Genomic DNA, 20,485 nt, shown 5'->3' with positions numbered 1-20,485 from the left:
GTGGTAAAATGAAAGTGGATATTCATTAGGGTATTGGGATTGTGGGTAGAACAAAAAGAGTTTGTATATTTATGTACTAAATCAACTTTTTGTTTTTTGCAAATAGAAAAGGATTTCCTTGTTGAAATAACAATGAAAGTTCAAGATAATCTCGGAAGAAGCACCTAAAATCTACCAGAATGTTATGTTGGTTTTTTTTTTCTTTCTTTCCTTTTTAAAAAAATAAATCATTTCCTATTTTCTATAAACAATATGTAGATAATTAAAGAAAGCAGCATTGTTTTGTTTGGTTGCTAAGTCTTATGATTACTTAATTTAAGAGACTGGGCTAAGTTCTGAAATCTTTCTAAGTGTTTATCCAAATGGTATCCTACATAACATCTATAAAGCAACACAGGCCAAGCCCCTGATGCCTGGCCCTAGGTTAAGGTACCAGGGGTTGCTGACTATATTATAGAGATGTGCCAGAAGGCCCCTGGGGAATGACTGGCCTTCTGGAGCCATTTGTTCTACCCCTGTGAGGCAATAACATGTACAATCAGTGTGTTTATAATTCTATGCACTGTGATCTTGAGGAATTACCAAGCCATAGCATGGGGCCTGGGAATTCACGGATCAATTCAATCTATGACTCCCTTCATTCCTGATGTTTTTTACTTATTCTTTTTGAGTAATGTATAGATCAATACATGCAGTTTTAGAATCTGTGTGACCAGCATCAACCTCCGCTGAGTTACCCAAGACAGAACAGGAGAGTCCTCCCTGACTCCTCTCTTCCTAACACTGCACAACCCCTACTGATTCTGCCTTCAGGATGTCTCCCGAACTTAGCCCCTTCTCTCTATCTGCCCTTACCCCCACTACTGCACTAGTCCACTGTGATCTCTCACTGCTTGGACCACACAAACATTCTTCTAACTGGTTTCCCTGCCACCAGTCTTGTTGCCTCACCAATGGGATTTGTTTCTTAAATTTTTTTGAGACAGGGTCTCTCGCTCTGTTGACCAGGCTGGAGTAGTAGTGCTATCCTAGCTCACTGCAGCCTTGAATTCCTGGGCTCAAGAGATCCTCCTGCCTCAGCCTCCAGAGAAGCTAGGACTATGGGTACATGCACCACACCCGGCCTCAGCAGCAGGATCTTTCTAAAATGCCAGTGTGATCATTCACTTCCTCATTGAAAATGCCGGGTGTCTTCTCGCTGCCCACTCTGAATAAAAATCCAGTCTCCTCAGGCTGGTCCATGAGGCCCTCTGTGATCAACTCCCACCCAGCTGCCCAGCCTAAAATCCAGCCACTCCCCAGAGCTCCAGGCTCATGTTGCTCCCACATCCACAATGCTGTTCCCTGTGCCTGGAATGCCAAGGCCACACTGTTTCCACTCACCCCCAAGGAACTCCCTAGCTTTCTCGGAGCCTTTCCCACTTACCCTGTGGCCCTTCTCATGCAACCTTAGCTGCCTCCTTTCTCTGTTTTCCTAGTGAATTGGGAAACTGTGGTATACAGTGGTTAGGCACACAGGCTTCGAAGTCAGGCTCACCCACGTTCCAGTCCTGGCTCAGGCACTGTGCTAACCACTTTACGTGTATTATCTCAGTTGATCATCACAATTCAGTGCCAGGTTCCACTGCTATTCCCTCGGTATAGATGAGTAAACTGAAGCTTAGAGAGGCTAAGCAACCTGCACAAAGCCACACAGCTCAGATGCAGACCTACGATTCGAATGCATCCAGTCCGACTTAACACTCTACCACCACAATGTTACGGCTTTCCGGATGAATGAAAATGTCCCCAAGCCTCTCATTCCTTCCTTTAACAGCAACCTTTCTTTCTTTTATGTCATATTCCTGCATTTACACATTGGGTGTGTTTGAGGAATGAAATGATTTCTCGTTCTTATCGACTCTTCAGTGAAGATTTATGTTCTCTTCTTTTCACACTGACCCTCTTGGAAATGTCCTGGTGGCCTCTGCTATGAACAGGATCTGAGGGCCCTGCACCCAATAGGCTAGGGAAGGTGGGAAGCAGCTGAGGGGATGGTGACATCAGCAGGCAGCCCCGTGTCTCCTCCTGGATGAAATTTACCTGCATCCACTCAAGTGGCAATCTGGCAGTGAAACGCTCCTGCTTAATAAAATGCTAATCAAAAATCATTGTTTGCATAATTGAGGTCCCCAAGTAGGTTTACTGAAGGAATGATCCAGATCATTACCTGTCTACCTAAAGGCCTCTGGCAATTCTCCATGGTCACCTGACTTAGCAGAGGTTCTCTTGATTGAAACTCAGACACCACTCTTTGCTTCCATCTTTTCTCCCTAAATTTCCTTCCATGAACTCGAGGTTCTGTCCAAGTCAGACTACTTGGTGCTGCACTATTCCCTGAATGCTGCTTCCCAGGCCCATACCTCTGCACTTTCTACCCTCAACTCTCTCTCCCTCCTTACTACCTGTGCCCTCAGAGCCTATCCAGCCACCCAGCATGCACTCCGCTGCTCTATAAGCCTTTCCCCGTTACCTGACCACACCAGAGCTCGCCCTTCCTCAAACCATGATTGTACGTGCCACTTGTACATGCCACTTCCAACCTGTGACCAAGTTCTACCCTCTATCTTCATATCCTGATTCTACCCATATCCTCCTATCTCCATGCATCCCAGGACCATGGTCTTGCACCTGGATTGCTGCAATGGTCTCACTGGCCCTGCTTCCTGTCATGCCCCGTCACGACCACTTCTCCATGAAGCCTCTAGACAGAATCCAGACCCACCAGGTCCTGCCTGATTGGCCCTGCCTTTGTTCCAGCTTACCTCTCCCCTTCCTCTCCCAATTCCTGTGCTCTGGCCATACGCAATGGAACTTCTTCCAAGTTTCATGAACACACTGTGTTCTGTCTTACTCTGGCCCTTCCCACAGGATGTTCTCATTGTCCAGAGCCCTTTCTTCACACACTTTTTCTGCCTAATGTGTACTTATCCTCACATCTCAGCTTGTACCTTATTTCCTCCCAGAAACTTTCCCTGAGCCACTTGTTTGGGTGACCATAGTTATGCAATCCATTGACTCTTTTTTTTTTTTTAATTAAAGTTGACAAAATTGTGTATATTTATGGTGTACAATATGATGTTCTGAAATATGTATACATTGTGGAATAGCTAAATTGAGTTAATTAACGTATGCATTACCTCCCATACTTGTTATTTTCTGTGGTGAGAACACTTAAAATGTACCCTCTTAGTAATTTTCTTGTCTTCTTGTTTCTTTTTTCTTCTTTTTGAGACAGAGTCTCACTCGTCGCCCAGGCTGGAGTGCAGTGGCATGATCTCAGCTCACTGAAACCTCTGCCTCCTGGGTTCAAGTGATTCTCGTGCCTCAGCCTCCTGAGTGTTTGGGTGAGGGAAAAGGGACAAGATGGAGGAAGGTGAACAAGATGGAGCAGTCCCTACTGTTTCCGGGTTCTTCATCACAGATTTTCCCGTGCCCGGGAAAAGAACCAAATCAACTGAGCATGCGCAGAATGACGTCAAGCCGGGGACACCGAAATTCAAGAAGCCACTCCTACACACACGCCCCAAACTCCTCCCCTTCCAGCTCCCAGGCATAAAAGTCCGCCGCCGGCAGGAGCCGGCGTGACTTCTTCAGCCCCCTGCATTCGTGGACCGGAGAACATCACCCGAGAGCGCTGGCGCGACTGCCCTGGCCCTTTCTCGCGGACCAGTGAACCTCGTCCAAGAGTGCGTGCATATTTGCAAATAAAAGGGCTGCCACTTTCTTCGCTCGTTTTGGCCTTTATTGATATTTAGTCTTTGCGTCTAGTAATATTAGTAATAGAGAACCAAAAACGAAACAAAACACTGAGTAGCTGCGATTACAGTCATGCACCACCACGCCCAGCTAATTTTTGTATTTTTAGTAGAGATGGGGTTTTGCCATGTTGGCCAGGCTGGTCTCAAGCTCCTGGCCTCAAGTGATCCACCCATCTCTGCCTCCAAAAGTGCTGGGATTACAGGCCTGAACTACGGTGCCTGGCCAGCAATTTTCAAGAATACATTGTTATTAACTACAGTTACCATGCTGTGCAATAGATCTCTTGAACTTACTCTTCCTGCCTAATTGTAAGTTTGTATTCTTTGACCAAATTTCTCCAACTCCGCCACCCCCATAGAATCTTTATAAATAATCAATGTTCTACTTAGCTCTGTAAAGTCCTTACCTAGGCCTGTAAGACTCCACACAAACTAGATCTCCAGTCTCATTTTCCCCACATTCAACAAGCTGCAGCCTCAATAACCATAATAGGTTGGCTAATGGTACAAAGCTTGGATTCATTTACCAGCAGATATCTACTGAGATTGTGCTATAGGCGGGACATTTTGCTAGGCACTGAGGAACACACTGAGCAAAACAGAAACGGCCTCTGTTCAAGAAGCTTACATTCTAGTGTGAGAAGACTAAAAATAAATGAAAAAGTCAATGTATCTTCTATCAGGTAAGTGCTCCAGAGGGGAACACAAAAGCAGGGCAAGGGGAGTAAAGAAAATGGAGGTGGGGGCCGGGTGTGGTGGTTTACGCCTATAATCCCAACACTTTGGGAGGGCGAGGCGGGCGGATCACGAAGGTCAGGATTTCGAGACCAGCCTGGCCAACATGGTGAAAACCTGTCTCTACTAAGAATATGCAAATTAGTTGGGCGTGGTGGCACATGCTTGTAATCCTAGCTACTCAGGAGGCTGAGGCAGGAGAATTGCTTGAACCTGGGAGGCGGAGGTTACAGTGAGCCGAGATCACGCCACTGCACTCTAGCCTGAGTGACAGAGCAAGACTCTGTCAAGAAAAAGAAAGAAAAGAAAAGAAAGAAAGAAAGAAAGAGAGAGAGGGAGGGAGGGAGGGAGGGAGAGGAAGGAAGGAAGGAAGGAAAAAAGAAAGAAAGAAGGAAAAAGAAAGAAAGAAAATGGAGGTGGGGGTGTTATGTTGTTTGGGGTGATTAGGACTTCATGATCATGTGGCATCTGAGTTGTGACCTAAAGGAAGTGAGAGAATGAACTTTGTGGATATCTGGGGGAAGGAAACTGCAAGAAGGAATAGCCCATGGGAAGGCCCTGGGTGGGAGCTTGTCTCATTTGTTTCAGGAAGAACGAGGAGGCCCATGTGGCTGGAGCAGAGCCGGTAGGTGAGGGAGTGGCAGGAGGAGAGGTTGAGGGGCTGGAAGGGTTCGCAGGGCGTTGCAGGCCTTTGTAGGCATGTCTGCCTTTACTCTTAGTGAGACGGGAAGACTTCAGAGGGCTTTAAGGAGGGGAGTGGGAAACAAGATCTGACTTACCATGCCAAAGGGTCACCCTGGCTGCTGTGTGGAGAACTGACTTAGGGGCAAGGGTGGAAGCAGGGAAACCAGTTGGAAGGCTACTGCAGCAGTCCAGGTGGGAGAGAAGGTGGCTCGGTGCGTTAATTCATTGACTCAATGAATGAAAGAATGAAAGAATCATTCCTCTTTGATTGGCCATTGAAGTTGTCTCCAGCATTGTGTTAATGCAAATAATGCTATAAGCAATATCTTTGTGTGTCATGATTTTTGTTTTTTATCCTGGATACCTTGTTCTGGGATTTCCTCCTCATAATAGTTTCTCAAAGGTGGAGCTGCTTTATCCAAGGGGAGACACATTTCAGTGTTCTTAAAACACACTTTTATAGAGTATAGGACAGCATTAACACTTTATAAAAATGTGCTAAATTGAAAAGCCACAAAAAACCTTTTGCTGTTTCTTCCATTTGAGCATCAGGTTCTTCATCTATAAAGTGGGGATTATAACACTCGCTCAGCTTATCTCACAGGCTTGTAGCAGAATCAGAGAGCCTAGAGACTGGGTACCCAGGCTTGCCTCCTGGGACTTCACCAGCCGGAAGTAGGACAAGAGTGGAGGGCAAGAGCTCAACCTCAGCAGCCTTTCACAGCCCGCTGGCTGAACAGGAGTGAGGAGTGACCAGCTGCCAGGGAGGGGCCGGAGCAGGGGGTCTGTATCTACTAACACTCCTCTCTGCTTCTCTAGTGACTCGTCCTCTGGTTATCATTATTTTCTAGCCCTTTCTTCTTCACTGATGGAGTTAGCCCTATATACTTCCATCCTTTCATGGATTTGCAGACGCTCCTCATTCAATCTAGTTTTGGGGCTTTTGTGGTATATTATGCTTTCCCAAGGAACATATTAGTGTAGTTGGAATATTTGGTTCTGTTTGTGAAAATTCTTTTACCTAAAAGTATCTGATGGCCAAATCTTCTCCTCCTCCTCCTCCAAAGAGAGAAAAAGGCAATCTCAAAGAAATGAGAGGCAAGGGAGTTTGTTGTGAGTAGGGGATGGGGGATGGGTGGAAGTGCTGCTGTATCACATCACATTCTGCCCAAATGCAGGTCAAGACTTTTCCCACTCTGAGCAAAGAAAGGGCTGCTGCAGATAGCACCTCCTCCTTGCAGCTGCAACAAAAACCTGTGGGAAGGGGGTTTGGCTTTTTTTTTTTTTTTTAAGTGTTTCTTATGGGCTGCAAATTACAAATTATTCTCTTCCCCTTTCACCAAATAATAAACTGGTCCCTGAATCTGAAAGCCCAGCACAATTTAGTTTGAGTCTCAAAATGAAGGGTCGGTTCAGCCCTGCTCAGGCTGCTCAGCTTTTAATTTCTGGAGCAAGACTCAGCAAACAGTAAAACACTTTTGTGGAGCTGTGAAAGTTGAGCTTCGCTGTTTGATAAATGAGCAGACAGGCAGGCAGCCCCTCTTTCTTTTTTTGTATGGATTCAATGAAGCCTGCCTAAAGAACGCCACATGCTGTTCTAGCTACTGATCTAACATTCCGCAACATCCCAGCCTTCCAAATTCCCTTTAATTACTCATGAATCCCACCCTTCTCTCTTTCAGCCTGGGCAGACAGAGCTGGGGGCTCCACGGGGATGGGGGTGGGAAGCAGAGAAGCTCTGGAGAACTACTCTCTCTGGAGCGGTTGGAATTCTTCTTCAGGTAGTGCTGGCCATGTCACTCATCTCCCCTGTCCGTTCTCCTCCCCATACACTGCACTCCTGTTGAAGGTAACCCAGCATGCAGGATACTCTTACATCATTTTGTGGGTGCAATTTTTTTTAAAGAAACACGAGTTTTAAGCAAGAATTTTCGAGATGATATGTCCAAACAATTGCCCTTCTAATTTAAGATGAGGAAGGGAAAGAGTGAAAAAGGGAACTGTCAGCCACTGAGCATCACTAAGCACCATGCCCTAAATGAGGTGTTTTTATACGCGGTAGTATATTTCATCTTAGAAATGGAGGATGCCGGGTCCGGTGGCTCACACCTGTAATCCTAGCACTTTGGGAGGCCGAGGTGGGCGGATTGCCTGAGCTCAGGAGTTCGAGACCAGCCTGGGCAACACAGTGAAACCCCATCTCTACTAAAATACAAAAAATTAGTCGGGCATGGTGGCGTGCACGTGTAGTCCCAGCTGCTCAGGAGGCTGAGGCAGGAGAATTGGGTGAACCTGGGAGGCGGAAGTTACAGTGAGCTGAGATCGTGCCACTGCATTCCAGCCTGGGTGACAGAGCGAGACTCCATCTTAAGAAAGAAAGAAAGAAAGAAAGAAAGAAAGAAAGAGAGAGAGAGAGAGGGAGAGAGAGAGAAAGGAAAGAAAGAGAAAGAAAGAAAGAAAGAAAGAAAGAAAGAAAGAAAGAAAGAAAGAAAGAAAGAAAGAAAGAAAGAAAGAAAGAAAGAAAGAAAAGAAAGAGAAAGAAAAAGAAGAAGGAAGGAAGGAAAGAGAAAGAAAAGAAAGAAAAGAGGAAAGGAGGAAAGAAAGGAGGGAAGAAAGGAGGGAAGGAAGGAGAAGGGGAAGGGAGGAAGGGAAGGAGAAAGAAAGAGGAGAGAGAGAGAAAAAGAAAGAAAGATTACAGAAAGGAAGGAAGGAAGGAGAAAAAGAAAGAAGAAGAAAGGAAGGAAGGAAGGAAGAAAAAGAAAAGGAAAAAGAAAGAAAGAACGAAAGAGAAAGAAAGAAAGAAGGAAAGAAAGAAAGACAGGAAAGAAGGAAGGAAGGAAGGAAGGAAAGAAAGAAAGAAAGAAAGAAAGAAAGAAAGAAAGAAAGAAAGAAAGAAAGAAAGAAAGAAAGAAAGAAAGAAAGAAAGAAAGAGAGAGAGAGAGAGAGAGAAAGAAAGAAAGGAAGGAAGGAAGGAAGGAAGGAAGAAAGAGAGAGAAAGAAAACCACACTGGAGAAGAGTATGATGATCTCACTTTACAAATGAGGAACTGGGATCTAAGGTGATTCAAGGCTGCCTTGATTCAGTCTCTGCCCAGCTGAAGAAACAGGAATCTGATTCTCCTACCTGTCATCTTCTTTACTGTGGCTGATACACGCCCACACATGCCAGAGCCAGCAAGGTGTCCCCTCATTGTGAATGACACCCCCTGCCTCACTGCCTCTCTTGGTGTTGCTTCAAGAGATACCCCCAGAGCCACCAAGGAAGGCCATTCAGTCTCATCACTCTACATAATACAGCCTTCAATTTTGACCCCAAATAATATGATCTTGATCAGCTTGATCTCCAAACTTAGTCATCAGGCTTTTGTTTTCAAAAATTCCAGCCACCCTCAGTAGGTAAAGATTTGCCATCAACAAGAAGTGATCTAAAAGAAATTCTAATGCAATAGAATCAGTAGATGTCCTTCCACACATTGAAGGAGATACACTCATGTAGAATAGAGTCAAGTATGCTGAACACAGTTTAAAAATGAGAGTTGCGGGTCTTATTTCAGGGTCATTTTAGGTGTGGGAAAAGAAGGCTTTTCGAGTAGCAAGAAATTAGAAATTTAATACAATGACAAGTTCCTGTTTTATAACCATGTATTGTGGAAATCTCATGGCATATTTTTAAAAACACACATAAGAAACAATTCTTTGAACAAAAGAGAGAAATGATTAGGGAAAGAAGTTGGCTAAAGGGAACTAATGGTCACAAATTTAACTCTGAAAGCGGAATATTCACTTTTTTTCTTTTGACAATAAACCTAGTCTATTTTTCCAAAAAGAAAAAATAATTAAAGTGGTGATATGAATGGGGACTGTAAAACATCCTATCTCGATGCTTCCATATTAAAATGAGTGTTTGCTGGGGTCATTTTACTATACTGACATAACTCTTACCTATTCAACAATTTGTATGGCACTTCCTGGGTGCCAGGAACTGGGGAGTGAAAGGGTTAGGGAATGCTACAGATTCCACAGGAAATTCCCTAAGAGAATTTGCAAAATCTCTATAAGAAATTCATACTGAGTGCAATGAGACAGAAGTGGAATTTCAAATCATGCATATGGATTGATGAAGGATTCCTTGAAAAGCCCCAGGGCTGGAAAGGTAACAGTGAATCTGTTGCCCCTGGAGGGGTACCACGGATGGCAATAACAAGTATTCCAAAAATCCGTATGTGAACCCCTCACTGTCCTCAGGGTGACTGGGTATGTGTCACATGTACATGAGAGAAGACAGTCATCACACACTGATTTAGTTAGAATGAGGTGAGTTACATAAGATACAGGTTAAGTCAAAAATGGAATAATTCTGAAGATGATAATAAGAGAGGGTGAGGGTGGTGATGGCAGCATGTGTGTGATGTAGGACATTTTTAGAACAATTGTTCTCAAAATTGTTCAGAAAGAAGAGCACCTAGAAAGGCTGGAACACTGATATGGTAGTGATAATATATTAAAAACATGATGTGTTCAAGTCATGAAATGTTGCTATAATAAACTGAAGTCTTAACTAACAAGCATTGAGTGTTTATATTTATCAGGCTCTGTGCTAAGTAGCCCTTTTACAGTCATTATCTCAACAGTTCTCCAGGTGATTGATTGCTATCAATATTCCATTTTACAGATGAGGAAACTGAGGCTCAGGGCTGTTAGGAAATTATCTGAGCTCACACAGCCACTAAGTGGTATAATCAGGATTCAAATTCAAACCCAAACAGTTTGACTTCAGAGTTTTACATGGCACTACATACACATACACACACACACACACACACACAAAAACACCTTAAAAAACCTGGTGTGAAATCAGGCATTCTGACATGGACACCCCACAGCAGATTCAAAAAAATTAAGAAAAATATATGCAAGAATTAAAAGTAGAAGGAAAGTCTATGTACATGTTTTTTACCCTTTGATAACTAGAAAAAGACCATCTTTGAAGAATCCTAAAGATGCCTCAAGAGTGCCCTCATCTTCTACTGTGTCAGTTCAAGGGTGTGCAAGTGACCCCAGGTCAGGGTGGGAGGAGGGTTGGCAGACTGGTGGGACTAGAAGAGGGCCAACATGTAAATGAGGGGGTCTCCATCCTCCTCTCCAATGCAGGTAAGTGCAGCTGGTGAAGCATAGGTCCCCAGAACACACTTGGCTTTTTTTCCCCATTGCTCAAGGATGGTCAGCAAGGAGAAAGGAGCCAAATCTTCAAGGATGAGCCACCCACAACCCAAACTGCCAATTACCCATGTCCTCACTGGAAAAATGCAGGCTCTAAATCAATTCAATTCATACAAGCATATTTGTCACCCCAGCTTCCCTTTCTCCAGTCTCTCTACCTCTTACTGGTGTCCCTTTCTCCAGTCTCTCTACCTCTTACTGGTGTCTCTTCCCCACTCTCAGCCCCACCACTAGATCCAGTGTGGGTGAGGGGGAGACCTGCCACTAAATGTAGGAAATGGGGAAAACTACTCAGTCCCTCTGAGCTTTAATTTCCTCATCTGGAAAGTGAAGGGATAGCATCAACTGATCTCTAAGTCTCCTTAATAAACTCATACATACTGAAGTGTTAGTAAGTGATAAGTATTAATGAATGAGCTTATCCTGTTCTAGTTGCATTTTTACAGATTTAAATAAGTGGAATTGAGGAATTTAAGACATCATTAAGCCTTTATTTCAAAAGGTATATTTTTTAGGCCAAATGGCCTCTCCACATATTCAAATTACACTATATCACAACTACCTAGTGCCTATCCATAAGCCAGCCTTTTCCTGAAAAGTTCAGTAAATTCCTGACCATGAATCATGTCACCCTCCACAGTCTTTAGTGATCATTGTACCACCTATGTTACTTCCCATGAGCTCATAATTTGAGAGAATAACCTATACTCTTCCAGGATCCTGAGTTCCATTTCATAGCTGTAGCATATACAGTGATACATGGATGTGTGAAATGCCCTTATGTGGATAAAATGGCTAGTTGCCTACTCCTTCCCCACTAAACCCTAATTATTTTTTTCCCTTTCATCCTTAGTCCAAGATAAATAAATCCTAATTTTTTATTTAAATTTAAAAAACTTTAAGAGATGGGCTCTCACTGTGTTGCCCAGGCTGGACTCGAACTCAGGGGCTCAAGCGATCCTCTCACCTCAGCCTCCTGCCTGAGGAGCTGGGACTATAAACCTGCAGCATTGCACCTGGCTCAAACCATTGTTTTTATTCCAGGATAGAGTGGACCACATTTTCTTGCCTTCCTGATAGCCAAAGGCAGACAATGAGATGTAAGGGAAAATCACTGGGCTGGGTCCTGGGAAAGAGTCTAAAGAGGGCTGACTGAACTGGGAACTTTGACTTTTCTCCCCTGACCCCATTTTTTTCTACTTCTTTCCTGGAAGATAGTCTTTGGAGTCTAGCAGTCATTTTGGACCATGAGGTGATATAGAAACTGGAAGCCATCTACTAGAAAGGGCAGAGCACAAAGACAGAAAGAACCTGGGTCTCTGATGTTCTTATAGAGCTGTCCAACTACAGCTGGGTTACCTTCTTCTAGACTTAGTTTATGTAAGAAAAGTAAGACCACTAATTTATTTAAGCCACTATTGAGGAATGGGGAGGGACACCTTTCCCCACAGCCCCAATTTCTATAATAACTCAGAGACCTTCTGGTTTCCACCCAGGATCTACTTTATAGAGAACGCTCCAGTGTTTAGCTCCTTTGCATTATCAGAAATCCGATATTGACAACATAGGCCCTGGAGCCAACTACCTCATCTTTAAATGGGAATAAAAACAGCAGTTTGACTTCCAGTTTCTGGTTCTGTATATAAGAAGCTTTGAAGTCACCACTTCATCCTAACGAGTAAAAAGCAAAACAAACTGAAAAATCAACAATTCTTCTTGGTCCCTAAGAGAGGGGAGGACACAGCAAACTACTGCCCCCAAGATTGGAGAGACAGGCAAATACAGGGAGTCGTGGCTTCCTGGAGCAGAGACTCAGGAGTGGGAACTGTCTCAGGAGCCAGTGCTGGGGTAGGAACACCTGAATTGTAATTGATGAGTTGTGAAGGCTTAATGCAGACAAGGCTGAGAGTTAAAAAATAACTCCAGGGAGGCCCAATCATAGAGGAACCCACACAATATTGAGAGATGTACCTCTAGGAGTGTGACCAGATTCCCACAGTAAATATCAGAGCAAAAGTCCCTCATGCTTCCGGCAGGCGGGGGAAGAAAAGGGCCCATTTTGAAATATGCCGGAGCACTCTGTTCTTCTTAACAAGGCCTGCTTTCAGGAGAAGCTAGTTAACCAGAGCCTAATCTGCTGGGGTATTATCAGAGCCTAACTGACTTGGGAGAAGGGAAATACCCAACTCCAGTCAGCTCTAGCCTTCCATGCAGAGAAGGAAATAACCCAACACCAGTCACCTCTAACCTTCCATGTGAAAGAAGGGAAATATTCAATTCTAGCCAACTTCAGCCATCCTATGACATCTAAGAGGGAGGGAAAAAATTGAAAAACACTTGTAGCAAAGTTCACAGTCCAGAGGCATAGGCTCACTAAAGGATTGAGACCTAATCACAGGACAATAGATTGCTTCCCCGCCACAACATGCCTTACCATCACATGACTAAAGGTGATTTACAGCAATTCCTTTCTTACCTGGCCCATCATGTTCAGCCACCAAGAAAAAATTACAAGGCATGCTAAAACACAATTTAAAGAAACAGCAAGCATCAGAACCAGACAAGGCAAGGATGTTGGAATTTGACTAGGAATTTAAAACAACTGTGATCAATTTGCTAAGGGCTCTAATTGATAGATTAGACAGCATGTAAGAACAGATGGGCCATGTGAGCAGAGAGAGAAATCCTGAGAAAGAACCAAAAATAAATGCTAGAGATCAAAAACACTGTAACAGAAATGAAGAGTGACTTTGATGGATTTGTAGGTGACTAGACACAGCTGAAGAAAGACTCTCTGAGTTTGCGTATATATCAACAGAAACATCAAAAACTAAAAAGCGAAGAGAATAAACACTGAAAAACAGAACAGAACATCCAAGGACTATGGGGCAACTACAAAAGATGTAAATACACATAATAAGAATATCAGAAAGAGAAAAAAGAGAGAAAAGAAGCAAAGAAATATGTGAAACAAAAATGACTGAGAATTTTCCCAAATTAATGTCAGACACCAAATCACAGATTCAAAAAGCTGAGAGAACGCCAAGCAGGATAAATGTCAAATAACAAACAACAAAAAACCAAGTCACAGGAAAACTACATCAAGGTATATCATTTTCAAACTATAGAAAATCAAAGATAAAGAAAAACATCCTGAAAAAAGCCAGAGAGAAAAACAATCCAGTTACCTATACAGGACAAAGATAAGACTATCTTTTGACTTCTGCTTGGAAATCATGTAAACAAGAAGAGGGTGAAATGAAATATTTAAAGTATTGAGAGGAAAAAACCTACCAACCTAGGTTTCTGTACTCTGAGAAATTATCCTTCAAAATTGAAGTAGTAGTAGAGACTATCTCAGACAAACAAAAATTAAGGGAATTTGTTTTCAGTAAACCTGACTTGCAAGAAATGTTAAAAGAAATTATTTAGGGAGAAGGAAATTGATATAGGTCAGAAACTCAGATCTACACAAAGAAAGGAAAAGGACTGACGAAGGAATAAGTGAAGTAAAATAAAAACTTATTTTTCTTGTTTTTTAATGGATCTAACAGATGACAGTGATTCAAAATAATAATGGCAACAAAATATTTGATTATATGTGTATATCAATTAAAATACATATGTAAGTATGTGTGTATGTGACTTTTTACAGAGGGCACCAAAGTTAAGATTTTCTCATTATAAGGTGCTCACCCCTCTTGTGAAGTGGTATAGTGTTATTTGAAAGTGGGCTTGCATTAGTTGTAAATATATATTGCAAATTCTAGATGGCCATTTAAAAGATTTTTTATGTTAAAGTATAACTGATATGCTAATAAAGGAGAAAAAATGGAATGATATGAAATGCTCAATTAAAACCATAAAGGGCAGCAGAAGAGTGGAAGACAAAAATAGTAACAAATAACAAGGGTAACAAATAGAAAACAGTAACAAATATGGTCAATATTAATCCAATTTTATCAATAATCACTTTGAAGATCATGGTCTAAATGCATCAATTAAAAGACAAAGATTGCCTGAGCAGTTCAAAAAACAAGACCCAACTATATGTTGTCTATAAGAAACCCACTTTAAATATAAAGACCCATATAGATTAAAAGTAAATGAATGGAGAAAAATATACTATGATAATACTAATCAAAAGAAACAGGAATAACTATATTAATTTCATATGGAGCATACTTCAAAGCAAAGAAAGTTATCAAGGATAAAGAAGGGCATTATATAATTATAGAGGTATCAATCTCCAAGAAGACACAACAATTCTTAATATACATGTGCCTAACAACAGAGCATCAGACAGACTACATGAAGCCAAAACTAATAGAACTGCAAAGAAAACTTGATGAATCCAGTATCATAGTTGGAAACGTCAATACCCCTCTATCAGAAATGGAAATCAGTAAGGCAGAAGATCAGTAAGGACATGAATCAATTAAATATAATTGATATTAATAGACTACTTAATCCAAAATAGCAGAATATATATTCTCAAACTTACATGGGACATTCATCAAGATAGATCACATTCTGGGTCATAAAACACAAAAATTGTATAATGTCTGCTCTCAGGCCACAGTAGAATTAAGCTATGATTCAATAACAGAAAGATAACTAGAAAATCCTCAAATATGTGAAAATAAAATAACAATTCTACATAACTTATGGAGCAAAGAACGACTCTCAGAGAAATAAAAATATTTGAACCAAATAAAAATGAAAATGCAACATTAAAATTTGTGAGATGCAGTGAAAGCAGTGAGTAGAGGAAAATTTATCACACTGAATGCATATATTGGAAAAGATATAAAATCAATAATGTAAGTTTCCACCTTAGGAAACTAGAAAAAGAAGAGTGAATTTAATCTGAAGTAAGAAGAAGAAACAATAAGAATTAGAGCAGAAATCAATGAAATCGAAAACAGGAAAGCAATAAAGAAAATCAATGAAACCAAAAGCCAGTTATTTGAAAAGATCAATAAAATTGATAAGCATCTAGCAAAGCATAACAAAGAAAAAAAGAGAGCAGACCCCAATTAGTAATATTTGAAATGAAAGAGGAGACACCACTACAGATCTTATAGACATTATAAGGATAATAAAGGAATACTATAAATAACTCTATGCCCACAAATTTGATAATCTAGATGAAATGGACTAGTTTCTTGAAAGATTTGATTTCCCAAAACTCACACAAAAAGAAACAGACAGAATAGGTCTATATCTATTAAGTATATTGAATCAATAATTAATAACCTTCCAAAACAAAATGGTTCAGATGGGTACACTGGTAAATTCTACCAAACATTTATAGAAGAAATTTTGTCAATTCTTTACAATTTCTTTCAGAGGACAGAAGCAGAGGGACTACTTCCTAACTCTTTCTATGAGGTCAACTGTTACCTAGTACCAAAACCAGACAAAAGACATTAAAAAAAGTTACAGACCAATTTTCCCATAAACATAGATGCAAAAATTCTTAACAGAATATTTGCAAATTGAGTCCAATGATGTACAAAAGAAATTATACACCATAACCAAGTGGGATGTATCCCAGATATGCAAGGCTGGTTTGACATTCAAAAATCAAGTAATGTAATCTATCACCTCAACAGGCTAAAAAATTATATGATCATATCAACAGATGCACAAAAGTATTTGGCAAATTGCAACACCCACTCTGATTTGAAAAAAAAAAAAAAAAAAAAAACCCTCTCTGCAAACTAGGAATAAAGGGTAACTTCTTCAATTTGATAAAGAATACCTACAAAAAACCCACAACTAACATTATACTTAATGGTAAGAAACTCAAAATTTTCCCACTAAGATCAGGACCAAGGCAAGGATGTCCCCTCCCACCACTTCTTTTTAACATCATACTGCATTAGCCACATGCAATAAGACAAGAAAAGGAAATAAAATGCATGTAGATTGAGAAGGCAGAAATAAAACTCTTTGTTCAAAGGTGACATAATTGTCCAAGTAGAAAATCCAAAAGATTCTACAAAAGAAAAAAAATATCTCCTGGAACTAATAAGCAAGGTTGTAAGATACAAGGTTAATATACAGAAGTCAATCACTTTCCTATATGCCAGTAATAAACAAGTGGTATTTGGCATTGAAAACACAATACTATTTATGTTAGCATCCCCCCAAAATGACATACTTATGTAGAAATCTAACAAACTATGTATAAGAGCTATATGAGGAAAACCACAAAATTCGGATGAATTCAATCAAAGAAGAACTAAATAAAAATAGAGATTCCACATTCATGGATAGGAAGATGCAATATTGCCAATATGTCAGTTCTTCCCATCTTGATCAATAGATTCAATACAATCCCACTCAGAATCCCAGCAAGTTACTTTGTGGCTATCAATAAATTGATTCTAATGTTTCTGTGGAAAGGCCAAAGACCCAGGATAGTCAGCCCAATATTGAAGAAGAATAAAATTGAAGGACTGATTCTACCCATCTTCAAGATGTACAATAAAGCTACAGTAATCAAGACAGCATGGTATTGGCAAAAGAATAGACAAATAGGACAACAAAACACAATAGAGAGTCCAGAAATAGACCCACATAAGTATAGTCAACTGATCTTTGACAAAGGATCAAAGGCAATAAATGAAGCAAAGATAATCTTTTAAACAAAATGATGCTGGAACAACTGAAAATACACATGCAATAAAAAATGAATCTAGATACCGACCTCATACCCATCACAAAAATTAACTCAAAATGGATCATAGATCTAAGTCAAACACAAAACTGTAAAACACCTAGAAAACAACATAGAAGAAAACTTAGATGGCCCTGAGTATGATGATGACTTTTTAGATAAAACACCAAAGGCACAATCCATTAAAGACATAATTGATAAATGGGACTTCATTAAAATTAAAAATGTATGCTCTGTGAAAGACAATGTCAAGAGAATGAGAAGATAAGCCACAGGCTGGGAGAAAATATTTGCAAAAGACACATCTAATAAAGGATTGTTGCTCAAAAGATAGAAAGAACTCTTTAAAAACAATAAGAAAACAAATAACCCAATTAAAAGATAGACCAAAGACCTCAACAAACACCTCACCTAAGAGATATACAGATGGCAAAGAAGCAAATGAAAAGATGCTCCACATCACATATCATCAGGGGGATGCAAATTAAAACAACAATGACATACCACTACATACCTATTAGAATGGCCAAAACCTGGAACACTGACAACACCAAATGCTGGTGAGGATGTAGAGCAACAGGAACTCTCATTTATTGCTGTGGGAATGCAAAATGGTACAGCCACTTTGGAAGACAGTTTGGCAGTTTATTACAAAACTAAACAAACTCTTACCATACAATCTAGCAATTGCACTCCTTGGTATTTACCCAAAGGAGCTGAAAACTTATGTCCACACGAAAACCTGCACATGCATATTTATAGCAGCTGTATTCATAATTGCCAAAATGGGAAGCAACCAAAATATCCTTCAGTAAGTAGGTGGATAAATAAACTATGGTACATCCAGACAATGAAATATTATTCAGCACTAAAAAGCAATGTGCTATCAAGCCATAAAAGACATGGAGGAAACCTAAATGCATATTATGAATGGAAAGAGGTCAATCTGAAAAGGCTACATACTGTATGATTCCAACTATATGACATTCTGGAGAAGGCAAAACTGGAGACAGTAAAAAGATCAATAGTTACAAGGGGTTAGGGGACAGGGACAGAGGACTAGGCAGAGAACAGGGGATTTTTAGGGCAGTGAAAATACTCTGCATGATACCAAAACAATGGATACTTGTTATTATACATTTGTCCAAACTCACAGAATGTGAGCGAATTCACCAGTGTAAGTGAATTCATCCAGATTGAATTCTAATGTAAACTATGGACTTTGGGTGATGATGTGTCAATGTATGTTCATCAGTTGTAACAAATGTACTACTCTGGTGAGGGATATTGATAATGGGGGAGGCTGTGCAAGTGTGGGGATGGGGGTATATAAGAAATCTCTGTACAATGTATTCTTTGCTGTTAAAACTAAAATTTCTATTTTAAAAAGTTTTAAACAAACAAACAAAAAACCCAAATCACAGCATCTCATTCACAGAGTATGCAAGGATTAAATGAGATAATCCATGAAAAGGTCTTACCCAGGAACTGGCACAGAGTCAGTGTTAGCTATTTTATGATTTCTAGTTGAAAAGTGTTTTGGGCTAACATGGTAAGGATCCTCATATGCTTGAAGACTAACTTCCCCATTTGATAGATGGAGGAAGTGAGGTTCAGAGAGGGAAAAGGACCTGCCCATCATCACATGGTGAGTAAGGGTGATAGATCCTTAAGTTCAGGGCTCAAAACCTGACACTATTGAAAATTCTTGGGCTACAGCACATGGTGGACCCTCAATAAGTGTTAGTTGAAGAAGACATTCTTTCACTTTGTGGCCTCTACTGCAGCAGTCCCCAACCTGTTTGGCACCAGGGACTGGTTTCATGGAAGACAGTTTTCCCACAGACAGGTTGAAGGAATGGTTTCAGGATGAAACTGTTCCACCTCAGATCATCAGGCATTAGATTTTCATAAGAAGCACACAACCTAGATCCCTCGCAAGCGCAGTTCACAATAAGGTTCTCACTCCTATGAAGATCTAATGCCAATACTGATCTGACAGGAGGCAGAGCACAGGAGGTAACGCTCGCTCACTCACCCACCTACTCACCTCCTGCTGTGTGGCCCAGTTCCTAACAGGCCATGGACCAGTACCAGTCCGCAGACCAGGGGTTGAGGACCTCTGCTCTACTGAAATGCATCTTTCAAATGCTTGGAAAGCAACTCATTTGTAGGTTAGAGATATTCTCTTTGCTCAAAAATCTGAGGCTCAGTTTTTCTTTCTGAAAAGGTTTAGCTTGTTGGCCAAATGCAGTGATGTTCCATCTTTGTGTGGGTGGAGTTTTTGTTTTAGAGTTTCTGAAAGACAAGTGGTCAAGCAGGAGAAGGAGGTTTCTGGTGAAATTAAAACACCCACTTTAGCCTTCATGGATCTTCCAGGGTTGTGGGCTGAGGGAGGGGGATGCTCAGTACCTGGAGCTTTTCCATGACTAGCCTGGTTCTCAGGCTGCCCCTCACCCCAAGGAGGAAGCATCCTTCCAATCCTGTGTCCTTCCAATCTTGCATTCACACTCGGGAAGTGCATTTGCCATCTTGTTTTGTAGTCACTCATGTGTATATGTCTCTTATACAGGGTTGTTACCTCGAAGGCAGACTTCACTCTGTATCCCATCTCCCAGCATGGGACTTGACCCACACAGACATCAGATAAATGAATATCAGATAAATGGATGAACCCGGGTGCTGAGGGAGGTAGTACTCAGTACCCCAGAGTCCACAGTACGCAGAACACCCCAGCTGGGAAGATTTGGGAAAGCAATTCTCAACTGTAGTGGTCAGCACACTTGACCCCTGAGATACAGAGAGGCTGAGACTTCTCTCCAAAATTCCATCACCTACGAGGTCACCAGATGACTACTAACGACTACAACAAAGTCAAAAGGACAAGTGTGTGCACAAAACCTGCCTCCACACATACCTAGCCTAGCCCTGAAATAACTCATCCTGTGTAAACGAGGTGGCTAAGGGCATGGGCTCTGGAGCCGTATTTCCCTGGTTCTCATCCTGAGTCCACCACTTACTGGCTGTGTGAACTTGGCAAATCACCCAACTTCTCTGGGACTCAGTTTACCATCCATGGAATGGGAACAATAACAGTATCTACCTCATAGAGTTATTTAGAGGACTAGACAAGGTTGATACATGTAAAGTGCTTAGAACAGTACCAGGTATACACAAAGCCCTACATAAATGTTTGCTATTTAATTGTATAAAAACTGAATGTTGCATTCTAAGTTAGACAGAGCTAGATACTTCTACCATCTGTTAAAAAACTGCCTATTGATAAGCTTGGACAATGTCATGTGCATGCCAATTCTGATCTCTATTACTGTATGTTTGTTTCAATTTATAGTTCTGT

The 20,485-nt window shown here is 41.0% G+C and overlaps 1 protein-coding gene and 1 long non-coding RNA gene across 6 annotated transcripts in view; one reads left to right on the top strand and one right to left on the bottom strand.

Annotated features, from left to right (window-relative positions):
• Positions 1 to 3,766, top strand: part of LOC140712794 (uncharacterized) — a 97,674-nt gene extending 93,908 nt beyond the window's left edge. Inside the window, exon 2 of the long non-coding RNA XR_012094587.1 lies at positions 3,278 to 3,766. This is a non-coding gene — a long non-coding RNA (uncharacterized lncRNA). The remainder of the gene's footprint in view (positions 1 to 3,277) is intronic.
• RFX4 (regulatory factor X4) overlaps positions 1 to 20,485 on the bottom strand; it is a 181,979-nt gene that overhangs the window by 82,601 nt on the left and 78,893 nt on the right. The window lies entirely within an intron of this gene.

Source organism: Chlorocebus sabaeus, chromosome 11 (genome assembly GCF_047675955.1).
Source record: "Chlorocebus sabaeus isolate Y175 chromosome 11, mChlSab1.0.hap1, whole genome shotgun sequence".
NCBI classification, from domain to species: domain Eukaryota; kingdom Metazoa; phylum Chordata; class Mammalia; order Primates; family Cercopithecidae; genus Chlorocebus; species Chlorocebus sabaeus.
Note: the sequence above shows the minus strand (reverse complement) of the source record. Positions and strands in the feature narration are given on the sequence as shown.